At 45.6% G+C, this 12,059-nt stretch overlaps 2 long non-coding RNA genes across 3 annotated transcripts in view; one reads left to right on the top strand and one right to left on the bottom strand.

The window, feature by feature from the left end:
• LOC131499573 (uncharacterized) overlaps window positions 1–12,059 on the bottom strand; it is an 815,236-nt gene that overhangs the window by 359,703 nt on the left and 443,474 nt on the right. The gene's annotated exons all lie outside the window — the stretch shown is intronic.
• LOC131499575 (uncharacterized) lies at window positions 358–3,477 on the top strand. The gene is made up of 2 exons (XR_009255963.1): window positions 358–527; window positions 3,261–3,477. It is a non-coding gene; the product is annotated as an uncharacterized LOC131499575 (long non-coding RNA).

The following is a 12,059-nucleotide window of genomic DNA, read 5'->3' on the forward strand; positions in this document are numbered from 1 at the left end:
CCTGTATTTCAAATGCAGAGCCTGTGAAACGGGCTGCGGATTTCCTGTGGGCTGAGAAAGACAGAAGAGTCGAGAACAACTGCAAAGTCTTCCCTCATCTTTAACACATAAGATGGAATTGTCCAAAACTGAGATGAGAGAAACTTCTGAAGGCATGTGAGCAGGTGGGGAGGTGGGGGCTTCAGTTTGGGAGACGTCGGAGGCTTGTGAGGCTGCCTGCATGGGACCGCCAGGAGACGGCTGAGTGTCTGAGTCTGGAGTTCAGGGGAGCACTGGGGACAGAGATGGAAGCTGGGAAAACATCAAGGGGGTTTTCAAATGAGATCACAAAGAGGACCAATTGTGAGGAGGTTTCAGAGTTGACCTCTGGGCTGGTCCTGCATCTAAAAAGAGATCAGGGAAATGATGAGGAGACAGCAAGGCAGGCTCAGAAGGCATAACCTGGCAGCGGGGAGGAAACCAACAGTGTGGCATCCTGGAAGGCACGTGAAGGAGGCGAAACTGATCACTTGTGTCAACGATGCTAAGTAAGATCTGGGCAAAGAACTGACCTTTGGGTTTGGCATCATGTATGCAACTGGTGACCGCGACCCAAGCAATTACACGGGGATGACAGGGACAGCAGCCTGGCTGGAGTCGGTGCAAGGAAGCATGGGAGCAGAGGACAAAGAGACAAGGAGACAAATTGTAGGTGGAGACTGTTCTAAAGAAAGGCAGTGAATTGGGTGGTAGCTGAAAGGGGAATGTGGTTTCAAGAGGAGGCTTTTCTTTTGTTTTAATTGGAGACATTATACTGTATGTGTGTTAAAATAGCCAGCTAATTAGAGGAGGAAGAACAATTACAGGAGAATATTTTAACCAATTTTACAGGGGAAGAAGTTAAGGTTCAGAGAGGTGAAGTGATTTCACGAAGGCCACACAGCTAGTTGGCTATGGCTCAGCATTTAGAGCAGATCTGCCTGGATAAAGGCTGCATTCTTAATGATTTCCCCTTTTTGATTCAAATCCTCCCCCACTTCAAGTTCAAGTTCACCTCTTCCTTCATGTAGCTCTCTTCAAATATCCAAGCCAGAAGTGATCTCTGCTTCCTCCCCTGACCTCTCCTATAACCTAATCCTGATTTTTTTATTACAGCTATTCATTTTCTTTTTTTTTTTTTTTTTTTTAATTTTTTTTTCCAACGTTTTTTATTTATTTTTTTTGGGACAGAGAGAGACAGAGCATGAACGGGGGAGGGGCAGAGAGAGAGGGAGACACAGAATCGGAAACAGGCTCCAGGCTCCGAGCCATCAGCCCAGAGCCTGACGCGGGGCTCGAACTCACGGACCGCGAGATCGTGACCTGGCTGAAGTCGGACGCTTAACCGACTGCGCCACCCAGGCGCCCCACAGCTATTCATTTTCTGTCTCCTACCATATTGTCAGTGTCTAGAAGGCATAGAATATGCATTGTAAACCTCTTTATCCTTCCCATCCCCTAACACAGCGCTGAGCGCATGATAGGACCTCGATCAATATGGCTCCAGGCAGGCAGGTAGGAGGCAGAAAGGCTGGTGGGGAAGGAGAGAAGGGAGACAGGCCTTTTCCCCACAGATTCTTCACAGGTTTGACACCTCATATATTATGGTCTGTTTTTTCTGCCCCAGGCTGAGGGACTATATTTACTTTAACTTTCCTCCTAGGAGCTGTTGACTCTTTAGTCATGTCTGACTGTTTTCTGGATCTGCTCCAGACCCACCGCTTCCTGTTAATAATCAATCAGACATGCAAATGCTTTGCAAAGGGGAAGGCCGTCCACGTGTGCACCTGTCAGGTCAGGAACCACCTGGAGAGGACTTGTACCGTCTGCTGATTATGGCTGGGAAGAAACTGCAGACGGAGTCTGTGCCTTTCAACTCCCAAGCCCCTGTAGGTCTCCTGCTCAGAGCCAGATCCTGTGCTGGAAAGAAGGGACAATAACAGGGATAAGGCATTGTCCCTGCCTTCACCAGGCTCATGATCCCATGGCGAGGTGACTGGTAACAGCAGAGCTGCTCCGATGGGGGAATTTTGGCCCCTGGAAGTAAAGACAGGAGCAGTGACGTACCCCTCTGGTGGAGGCTCACCAGGGGAGCCCCCTGGGTGAAGATGAGCTTCTTCCCCTGGCCAGAGAGCCCTCCCTACAGTGTGGGCTCCCAGAGCCCTACCTGCTATAGCTCTGAGTGTGGTCTTCCAGCCACAGTTAACCATGGATACCAACTGCCACAAAGCATCAGGCTGGCCAGGACCACTGTCAGGCCCAGAACAAGTCTGTGCCACATGAATGCCAACCCCACATCTCAGTGAGGATGAAGGCACATTCTGTCATAACCCTGAGGGATAACAGTTTACTCGTCATTCAAAAATAGGAGGCACAGGGAGAGGAGAAAGTCACTCTTTGGAGTTTCTCAGTGTTTCTTGCCCAACGTAGGGAAGGACATAGTAGCAGAGGGGGAAAATATCCCTGAGAAGAACCCTATTATCTTTCTGGAAATGCTGCAAACAGAAGGCACTGAGAAACAAAGCTGGAGAATGCCAGGGCTGTGAAGAAGTCCATCCAGAAAGACAGTCATCAAATTGTGTGGGCGTTGCAGGGAGGGTGCCTACAGGGCAAGGCGTGGGGTTCCTCCAGATTTAATTTTTCTCTTTTACATGCAAGACTTCATAGGATTGCCTCTGAAAAACCTTCCCATGGCTTATTTAAAACCATTTTCTTTTTTTCACAAATCTGGCAACTAAGACTCAGAAAAGATAAGATAGGAGACTCGTTTAAGGTTGCACAGCAAATTACTGATGGAAAGAATAAGGCTTTCTGATTCCAGCACAGAGTTTCTGGATCTAGCCTCTGAGGCTGGATAAACTAGATGGGAACAGCCCTTGAAGGGGACCAGACTGGTGGTCTGAGATTCCAAAATCCAAGTAGACAAGCTGAGGGAGATATTGTATCCAAGGAGGGAATTAATTGCCCTGACTAGAGAAGTGAGGGCAAGGGTCCCATCTACCTACAGAAGGAGGCAGGAATATTCATACATTTCTGTTGGGTTGAGGTTAGGTGCTGTCCAGGCCAGTGAGCTCATACATAAGGCAGGGACATAGTCAGCTACTGAGGTCACCAGGATCCCTTTCCCACTTTCCTCTCTCCTTACAAAGCTTTCAAAGCCCAGATCCCGTATCTCCTTCTTGAAGCCTGAGAGACTGACACCATCTCCTCCATTCTATCCCGCAACCTGCTGGGGGAAGAAGAAATGAATCAGACACAGCCTCATTCTGGATGCCCACCGGCAGTAAGGGGGGGTGATGTACAGAGAAACAAGCACAGTACAGGACATCACACATTGTAACAGAGCTTGAAGAGCCCAGAGATTGAAGATGCCTCAAGAGATGAACCCAGGAATTACACAGCCAAACAATTTCCCGGATGTCCTCTCAAACTCTGGTATTGAATGAGCCTCAAACACCATTCTTCTGTGTATGGGTTTTTTGTTTGTTTCATTTTGTTTTGTTTTTGAGAGAGAGAGAGAGAAAGGAGGGGGGTCAGAGAGAGGGAGAGACAATCTGAAGCAGGCTCCACACTGTCAGCACACAGCCCAATGCAGGGCTCAAACTCACAAACCATGAGATCATGACCTGAGCCGAAATCAGGAGTCTGCTTATCCAACTGAGCAACCCAGGTACCCACCCCCCCCATCCTTGCGTTTAAAACCCTTCAATGGAGGATACTTTAGGTCTCTAGTAAGTTTCTTTGAAGTCTCCTGTAGCTGATATTAACATAGCCACGCCTGCTTTTCTTTGATTAATGATACATTTTTTTTTTCCTGTCTTTGACTCTCAGCCTGGCTATACCGTTATATTTGAATTGAGTTTCTTATAGACAACATGTAGCTGAGACATGACTTTTAATCCACTCTACCAATCTCTTTTAATTGGTATATTTACAAAATTGACACATAAGGTAATCACTGATATTTCTTTGCTGGAAATTTGTGTATTCATTATTTCATGTGCTTTTTTTTGTAATTGTCGACTAAACAATTTTGTTGAAGGTGGCTAATACATAGGCCTTGGAATCTAACATGCCTGCTTTCAACACTAGCTTCAACCATGTACTTTATGCTTGAGTTTGGACAAGTTAATTAACCTCACTAAGCCACCATGTCTCATCTGTAAAACGTGTGTTAAGAGTCTTGCACAACGCCAGGCACATGGTGCAAGAGGCCTTTGATGATGATGGCGCCATCCCTGGCTGTGGCGCGAGTGGAGTCTTGACCAGAGGCAAGGATGCCCACAGCTTCCAGGGTGTTCCCAACAGAAGGGGACTGTTTTCTTTGTTAAGTTTTAACTTGCAACTGACAGAACCCTTGCTGCAAAGTAATTTCTTTGTTGCCTCCAGGCTCATGTTTAGAAGGGCTCCCTGTTCTGTCCCAGGCTGATTTTCCAAACATTAACATATGTCAAGAGCTCACACAAAGCCAAGGATGTAAAATGGCTCTTCAGGAGAAGAAAGAGCGAGGGCGGTTCAGGGAGGCAGGGGAGAGGCAGGAGGCAAAGACTTGTGAGCAAGTAGGGTGAAACTGGGGACTGGAGGTAACCTGAAAACAGAGCCCAGGGTGGGAGGTAGGGGTGGGGCTGCCAAGGGGGAGGCTTGGATTTGCACAATGAGGGTGGCAGCAGCTATTTTTCAGAACCCGCCTACTAGGAGCTGCCTTCTGTATACACACCCCATTTAGTCCTCTCGAATCCCTCAAACCCCATGTAAAGTCGGTATCACCCGTTTTACAGAACACAGAACTGAAACTCACAGACGTCAGGCCACTGGTCCAAAGTTCACCCGGGCAGCATGGGGCAGAGTGGGGATTCACATGTGGATCTGCCTGATGCCAGGCATCAAGGCTTTTCTCCCAGATCTCTCTTCGCTGGAGAAATCCACAGTGTCAGAGGAGGAAGCATCTTTACTCTTTGATGTGCGTCAACTCTCTTTTAACAGATTGGGAAACTGAGGCTCATAAAGATGAAGTGAGGTTCCCAGCTCACAGAGCTATAGGAGGAGAGACATGACTGGGATATGGGTCAAAGGGCCCCCATACACCCAGATCTTCAAGTTGGTCCTCAGGGAAGCTCCCAGCTGCCTCTCTGCCCATCTGTCTGTCCATCATGTTGCCAAGTCGGACAGATCTTCGCCATGTTACCTCCCTCAGCATTCCTGTCACTCGCCTAGACCCTTAGCCTCCTGGGCTCTGACAGCCTCTCTCTAGTCTGTTTCCCCAGGTTCAGACCTAAGAGGAGGTGACATCTTTTGTCTGCCTCCTATGATCCCAATCTGATAGGTTCCTCTTCACAGGCTTCACACATTGCCCCTCATTCATTCACAATTACAGGTCCAGATACAATCTCCATAGCAGACACCATGTAGGTTGCTGGGCACACAAAAATAAATAACACAGAATCCCTGCCCTCAATGAGTTTGTATTCTATGGAGAGGCAAAAGCATGGGGAGATGACTGCAGGGCAATGGGCTCCAACTGATCGCCTCCCCACACTTCTTCTGCCACTTCAAGGAATCCCTGAAGAGGTGTGATGTTTGCACATACAAAAAATCTTGCTGCCAGCACCGTAAACAATGGATTAGAGCAGACACAGGAAGTGTCCGGCTGCCAGGCCAGTTAGGATGCTGAGAGAATGTGCCAGCTGAAAGCGGATGAGGGACCTAACAAAGGAGGCACAGCAATGACAGAGTGGGGACAATGGAGGCAGAAGTAAGTCAGAAGCTCGTGTGACGGGTGAATAGCACTTGGTGACTGGTTGGCAGGGGTGAGAAGGTACAGAAGGATCTGTGGGGGTGACAGGCTTAGTGGCTGCACTCAGGTCTGGCCTGGGGGCATGGAAGGTGAGCTGAATTAAATGCTGAGAGCAGAGACCTGTGCAAATGCACGTCTGTAACCAGCTAAGAGGAATCTACTGAAAAGAAAAAGGACTAATTACCACCAAGCTGCAGTTGAATATATCCGGGGCTCATTGCTCTGATTGGCCTGACCTCTGAGATGTAAGACATCGCCATTGCAAGGGAGGAGGTGGAGGTTACTCTAGAATTAAGATTCATCTGATCTGAATGCTCTGGGCTTTTGTCAAAGACAAAGAAGAGTGTTTAACCAGAATTTTCTTAAACTTCTCTTTTAAACATGAAAGCTATGCATCTCAAAATATAATGGCATCTAAGGAAGAGAACCTCCCCAAAGTGCACAGAGGCCAAGAAGTTACCAATGCTTTTGCACAAATGGAGCATCATGAGGAACTTCAAAAGCTTGCAAGAGAGAAATTTATACCCAGCAGTGACAGACGGGGAAACTAAGGTCCAGATGGCAAGGGCTGCTCAAGTTCTCATTCCTCACTGCTGGAGACAGACTCCCAGTCGGAGTCTTTCTGAAAAACAGGATAGCAGAGAGGCCAAGTAGGAGACCTATGTGAGTTGAAAGCGACACCTGGATGACTCTGAGAGGTCTGTGTCTAGCCTGTTTCTCCCAGTTTGGACCTAAAGGGAGGGTCCATCTCCTATGGATTCACCTCCTGCAACCCCAGTCTGAAGGGTTCTTCTTCACAGCCTTGCACACTTTGTTCAAAATTAAACATCCAGATACACCCTCTGTAGCAGATAGCAGGCACTCGATATTCTAAGCCTCCCCTTCCACATCTGTTAAATGGGAACACAGCAGCACCTGCCTCTTTCGCAGGTGGGCTGTGGCAAGTCAGTGAGGTGAAGCACTTTCTACAGCATCTCAAATGTAGTAAAACACAGTGTGTGTTGCCTCTCGTCATTTCCAGCGCCCCCCCCCCATCACAGTTGTGATGGACACAACCATGTCCATCATGAATGAAGGCTGATGGAAAGCCCAGCCTTTGTTCATGATGAACATAGTTTTGACAGGATGGGCAAGGAGGGTCTCTGCTTGAAGGGACCTCCTTTACAGAGACTACTGTGATCTGCTGAGCACCACATGCACAGGGGCCTGGGTGAATTTATGCACAAGGAGAAATACGGCAGAGAAGAGAAGGTGTCAGCAAAAGAAGGAAGAGTACTCCATTTTTAATTAGTGACTTGTTGGATCTCTTCAGACACTAACCCTTCCAGGGAAGGAAAGGCATAGGCTCCCTATGCACTTTGATACAGACACATGGGCAGATTAGAGGCCGGGCTCTACCAACAACCCTTGAAAGAAAGCTTCATCTCAAAAGGCCAGCCAGATGTCATTCTGAGGGTGTCTGTTTATCTACTGCTGTATCATAAGTCATCCCCAAACTTAGTAGCATAACTAAGGTTCTGGGCAGGGGGTAGGAAGGAGTTCAGGCAGGGCACAGAGGGGAAGGCTTATCTCTGTGCCACAAGGTCTGCGACTTCGGCTGGAAGACTCAAATTGCAAGGAATGACTCAGAATCATCTGAGGCTTCTGTGTTCACATGTCTGCACCTTAACAGGGATGATCAGAAGGCTAGGCTCAGCTGGGATGGTCTACTGGGTTGATGGCATTTCCAGCATGGTGGTGCCAGAGTTCCCAGATCTGGTGTTCGAGAAAAGAAAAGGGAAGCCATATGGCCATTATGATCTAGTTTCAAAAGTCACATAGTATCACTTCTGCCATGTTTATTGGTTGAAGGAGTCACAAACTCATCTAGGTTCAAGGGTCAAGGACAAAGACCCCATCTCTGGATGGGAGAAATGTTAAAGAACTTTCGTCCATGTTTTAAAACCTATATGGTGGGGCGGGGGGGAGCACCTAGCTGGCTCAGTCAGTAGAGCACACGACTCTTGATCTTAAAGTCATGAATTCAAGCCCCATGCTGGGCCTGGAGCCTACATAAAAAAATAAAATAAAGTAAAGTAAAGTAAAGTAAAGTAAAATAAGATAAAATAAAATAAAATAAAATAAAATAAAATAAAATAAAATAAAATAAAATAAAATAAAATAAAATAAAGTAAAACCTACATAGAGGGGATGTTCTAGATATCTCTCAAAGAAATTCAATAATCTGAGGTAGCGTTGGCTGAATCTTCCAAAATGGTGTGGCATTTAAGAACTCAGAGGATGTTCAGGGAACTTCTACCCCTACACTTTAGAGACGAGGGCTCTAAGGCCATGGGAGGGAGTTGAAGAATGGAGCACACTGTGACATGGGTGGGGATATTGAAGCCAAGAAAAAAGAACTGGCTTACCCCATAGATGATGGCACACTTGGGTTTTCAAACAGTGATGATACTAAGGAGAAACTGGGTACCTGAAACTCACAGATAAAATATAAACCCCAGTTTGCTTTTCGTTCTACCTTTCCAACTATTTCTTGCCATTAGTTGTAGGATACAGTCAAGGGCCAACAGACAACAAAGAACCATGTGATGAGATAAGGATGTGGATGATCTTGAGACGTGGACATTTTCATCGTTGCCTTGTGTAACATGACCCAGGGTCTGAAGAGAAGGGATTTCTCGTGAATCCAGACCCACATTCAGGCTGTGTGTAGTGACCTGATCAGACAGACCTAGAGATATGTTTAAGTTAATTTAGGGTACATTTCATAAGTGAATTGAATGTATTCAACTGACATCTGTATTTCTTTTAGAAGATTCTAATTAATAAACTCCTCTAGGGGCAGCTGGGTGGCTTAGTCGGTTAAGTGTCAGACGTCGGCTCAGGTCATGATCTCACGGTTTGTGTGTTCAAGTCCCACATCGGGCTCTCTGCTGACAGCTCAGAGCCTGAAGCCTGCTTCAGATTCTGTGTTCCCTCTCTCTCTACTCCGCCCCCATTCATTCTCTCTCTCTCAAAAATAAATTAAAAAGTTAAAATTTGTTTATAAATAAATAAATGAATAAATAAGTAACCCCTCTAGATATTGCTGAAGGAGGCAGACTGCTTGGACATTTGAAGCCAAGATGCTGGTGACGTTGGTTTGCAATCAAAGCAAGGTATCCTAGATGGGTCCTATTTAGGACCTTTCCTTGTTCAAGTGGGTTATTCCTAAATACCACAAACAAAAGAGGGGCCAAGGAAAGTCTTTATAAACAATTTGGTGTTGTTAGTTCTTACAAACACAGTGAGGTTTCATCTTCCTTAAAGGTGAGGATCCTGGCTCATTCTAAAAGTTATATAAGAGGGCATTACACGTTTAACACTCTTGCAACATCTCCTTGGCCTTCACCATTCCAAGAAGACCCTACCTACTGCCTTTCTTAAGGGCTGATTCCAGGCCATTCATTCATTGCTATTCTCCACAGTGCCTGACAAAGGAGCTGGATTGAATAAAATTCCTTTGCTGGGTGACTAAATGCAAAAAGTCCTGGCATACAGCATGGGTCATCAGTGACTGGGGGTTGAACTTGAGTAGTGTTCATTTGCTGATGGAATCCTTGAATTTTGAATTATAAGAGGCATTTATACTTTAAGGGAGAACGTGGACAAAAATGGGGTGGGCCAGAAGAGGTCAGAATGATGTGCCCAACCTTGGGGGTGCCTGGGTGGCTCAGTTGGTTGAGCATCCAACCAGCTCAGGTCATGATCTTGTGTTCATGGGCTCAATCCTCACATTGGGCTCTGTGCTGACAGCTCAGAGCCTGGAGCCTGCTTTGGATTCTGTGTCTCCCCCTCTCTCTGCCCCTCCTCCCTTGCTCATACCCTGTCTCTCTCTGTCTCTCAAAAAATAAAATAAGATCTTAAAAAAAAAAAATGATGTGCCCAACTTTGTTATTCTCTCCTTACTAAGGCAGAGGCCCCAGGAAGCAGGCAGAGTAGTGAAAAGAGCTTGCCTTAGTGTTTTAGGAGGGAAAAGCTTATACTTATTCACTGCATTCTGGCAATGGCTATATTTATAATATTCCTTAGGGTGGGGATAGGGATTTTTGCATTCATGTAGCACTTCGGTAGATTTTGTTAGGCATCTACTATATGTCAGATGTTACATTATCTGTTAGGGCTTCAGACATGAAAAGGACACAGTACCTTACCCACAGGAAGTTTCATATTAGAAGTGAAAATAAAATGGCAGACTGGAAAAAATGACAATGTGTGGAGGTTAATACTGGGAAGAAAATCCTTAAGTATTTCCAGAGGTCACAAAGCTCACTCTTTCCTATGTTCCAAGAGCTAAGGAATGTTGTCATAAGGGTGAGGTTGTTCTCCTTCTGGCAATTTTGCGAGTACCCAGGGTGCTATATAACCTAAAACTCAATAGAAATACTAGGTTTTTTGCTTTTTTGTTTTTTATCTTTCAACTTAGTTCTAGAACCTGGTTAGAGGACTCTTGGTACATGTGTAGAGGAAAGAACTAGGTTTGTAGCCACATGGACTTTCCTTCATGTGATTCTAGCCATGGGACTTCAGCAGAGTAACTTGAACCTGAATCTCCGTGTCAACAACCCGAAAATACCCACCTCATGTGGCTGTTGCATTTGATGGCAAACATGTGAACGTGCCTGAGGCACAGTGGGTATCTCGTCATGTTAATTCATTATTTCCCATTTATAAATGTTTCTTTGATGTTATTACCACAATTTTTTTTTTACATTGAGTATCTGATGCCAAAAATGTAAATGAGTTGGAAATAAAAGGCATTTGCCTAAACAGACAGCAGAAAACATAGAAAAGTAAGGTTCATCCTGAAACCCCAAAGGCATCTTGGTCTCTGTTTTGTGGGTAAAGAGATCAGCTATCAATAGTCATTAGTGATTTAAAATTGAATCACTTGCAAAACAACTAGTAAAAGGGTGATAATTTTTCATGCTCAGGAAAGATGACCCATTCGCGGCTTCAAAATTAACAGCAAGAAATATGTTGTCAATATGACAGCAACACAGACCATAATTAATCAGATCCCAGTCCCTCTGTCTGCTGGGAAATCTCCCGAGCCTGTTCCAAGCACCTTAAAAGATAAAAGTTGACCTTGCCCCACTTGCCCAATAATAATTTATAGATGTGTAAACATTTACCACAACAATTACAGGCTGGCCTAATGAAATTCCAGGGGCACAAGTCACAAAAGACCTGAATGTGCATCATAAATTCAGATCAGTCCCGCAGGCTGGGATCTGCAGATCAATTATAAGTCAAGGCAAATCCTTTCAAGAGCATACCTTTTCCAGGCGATGGGGGGCTGGGGGCTTTGTGGCCTGTCAGGACCCCTTAAGGGATCCAGACATATATGTGCCAGATCCTGAATGCTAACCCTGTGATATTCTTCACTTAGAAGCCAGTGAACTTTTATGAGCCTTTACTTCCTCATCTGTGAAATGGGTAGGTGACGATGGGCTTCCTTGCACAGTAGTTGTGAACACGATCACTTCATCCATTCATTTGATAAGTACTTCCTAATTATCTTCTATATTCCAGAAATCTAGTGATGACACAGTTCCTGGCTCTTGGCAGATATGAAAGAAATGGTGGCTATGACATGTTTATCATAATAACCAGCATCATTACTGTTGGAAGTTTATTCCTTAGGCATTTTATTATGATGATGTAACAAATTTACTCCTTGGGAAGTTAGAGGACTAGAAGAAAAATAGGAAACTGGGAAAAGCTACCAGGTTACTAGTAACTCTTCCAAGCCCCTCGGAGACTGGTGTTGGGGTTTAAGCAAGGGGAAAAATGAAGGAAACTTCTCTCTTGCATCACACAGACAGAACTGTTAAAGGAGAGGAGACTGACATGACCTGGGGTTGTGCCTGAGACACATCATTCACTCCTTATGGTAATTCTGTTGAGTTCGCTATTGCTATCCCCACTGAACTATAAAATAATTGAGATTTCAGGAGGTGAATCCCAGAGAAAGAGAAGTAAGTGACAAAGACCTTTGATTATAGACTAACGAATTTGGGAGGAACCTGTGAGGACAAATGACTCCCAGAGTCCTGGGAGAAAATGGTTACCCAGCCCGGGGAAGGATATCCCCATTCAGGGAGCAGGAAAGAGCCAGCACCTGCCAACCTCCCCTAGGCAGCTCGTGAAATGGGAGACAGACAGGAAACACACAAGTGCCACCTGCCTGTTTCTCCCTCCAGCC

The sequence above is a fragment of the Neofelis nebulosa genome, chromosome 17, assembly GCF_028018385.1.
Source record: "Neofelis nebulosa isolate mNeoNeb1 chromosome 17, mNeoNeb1.pri, whole genome shotgun sequence".
Lineage (NCBI taxonomy): Eukaryota > Metazoa > Chordata > Mammalia > Carnivora > Felidae > Neofelis > Neofelis nebulosa.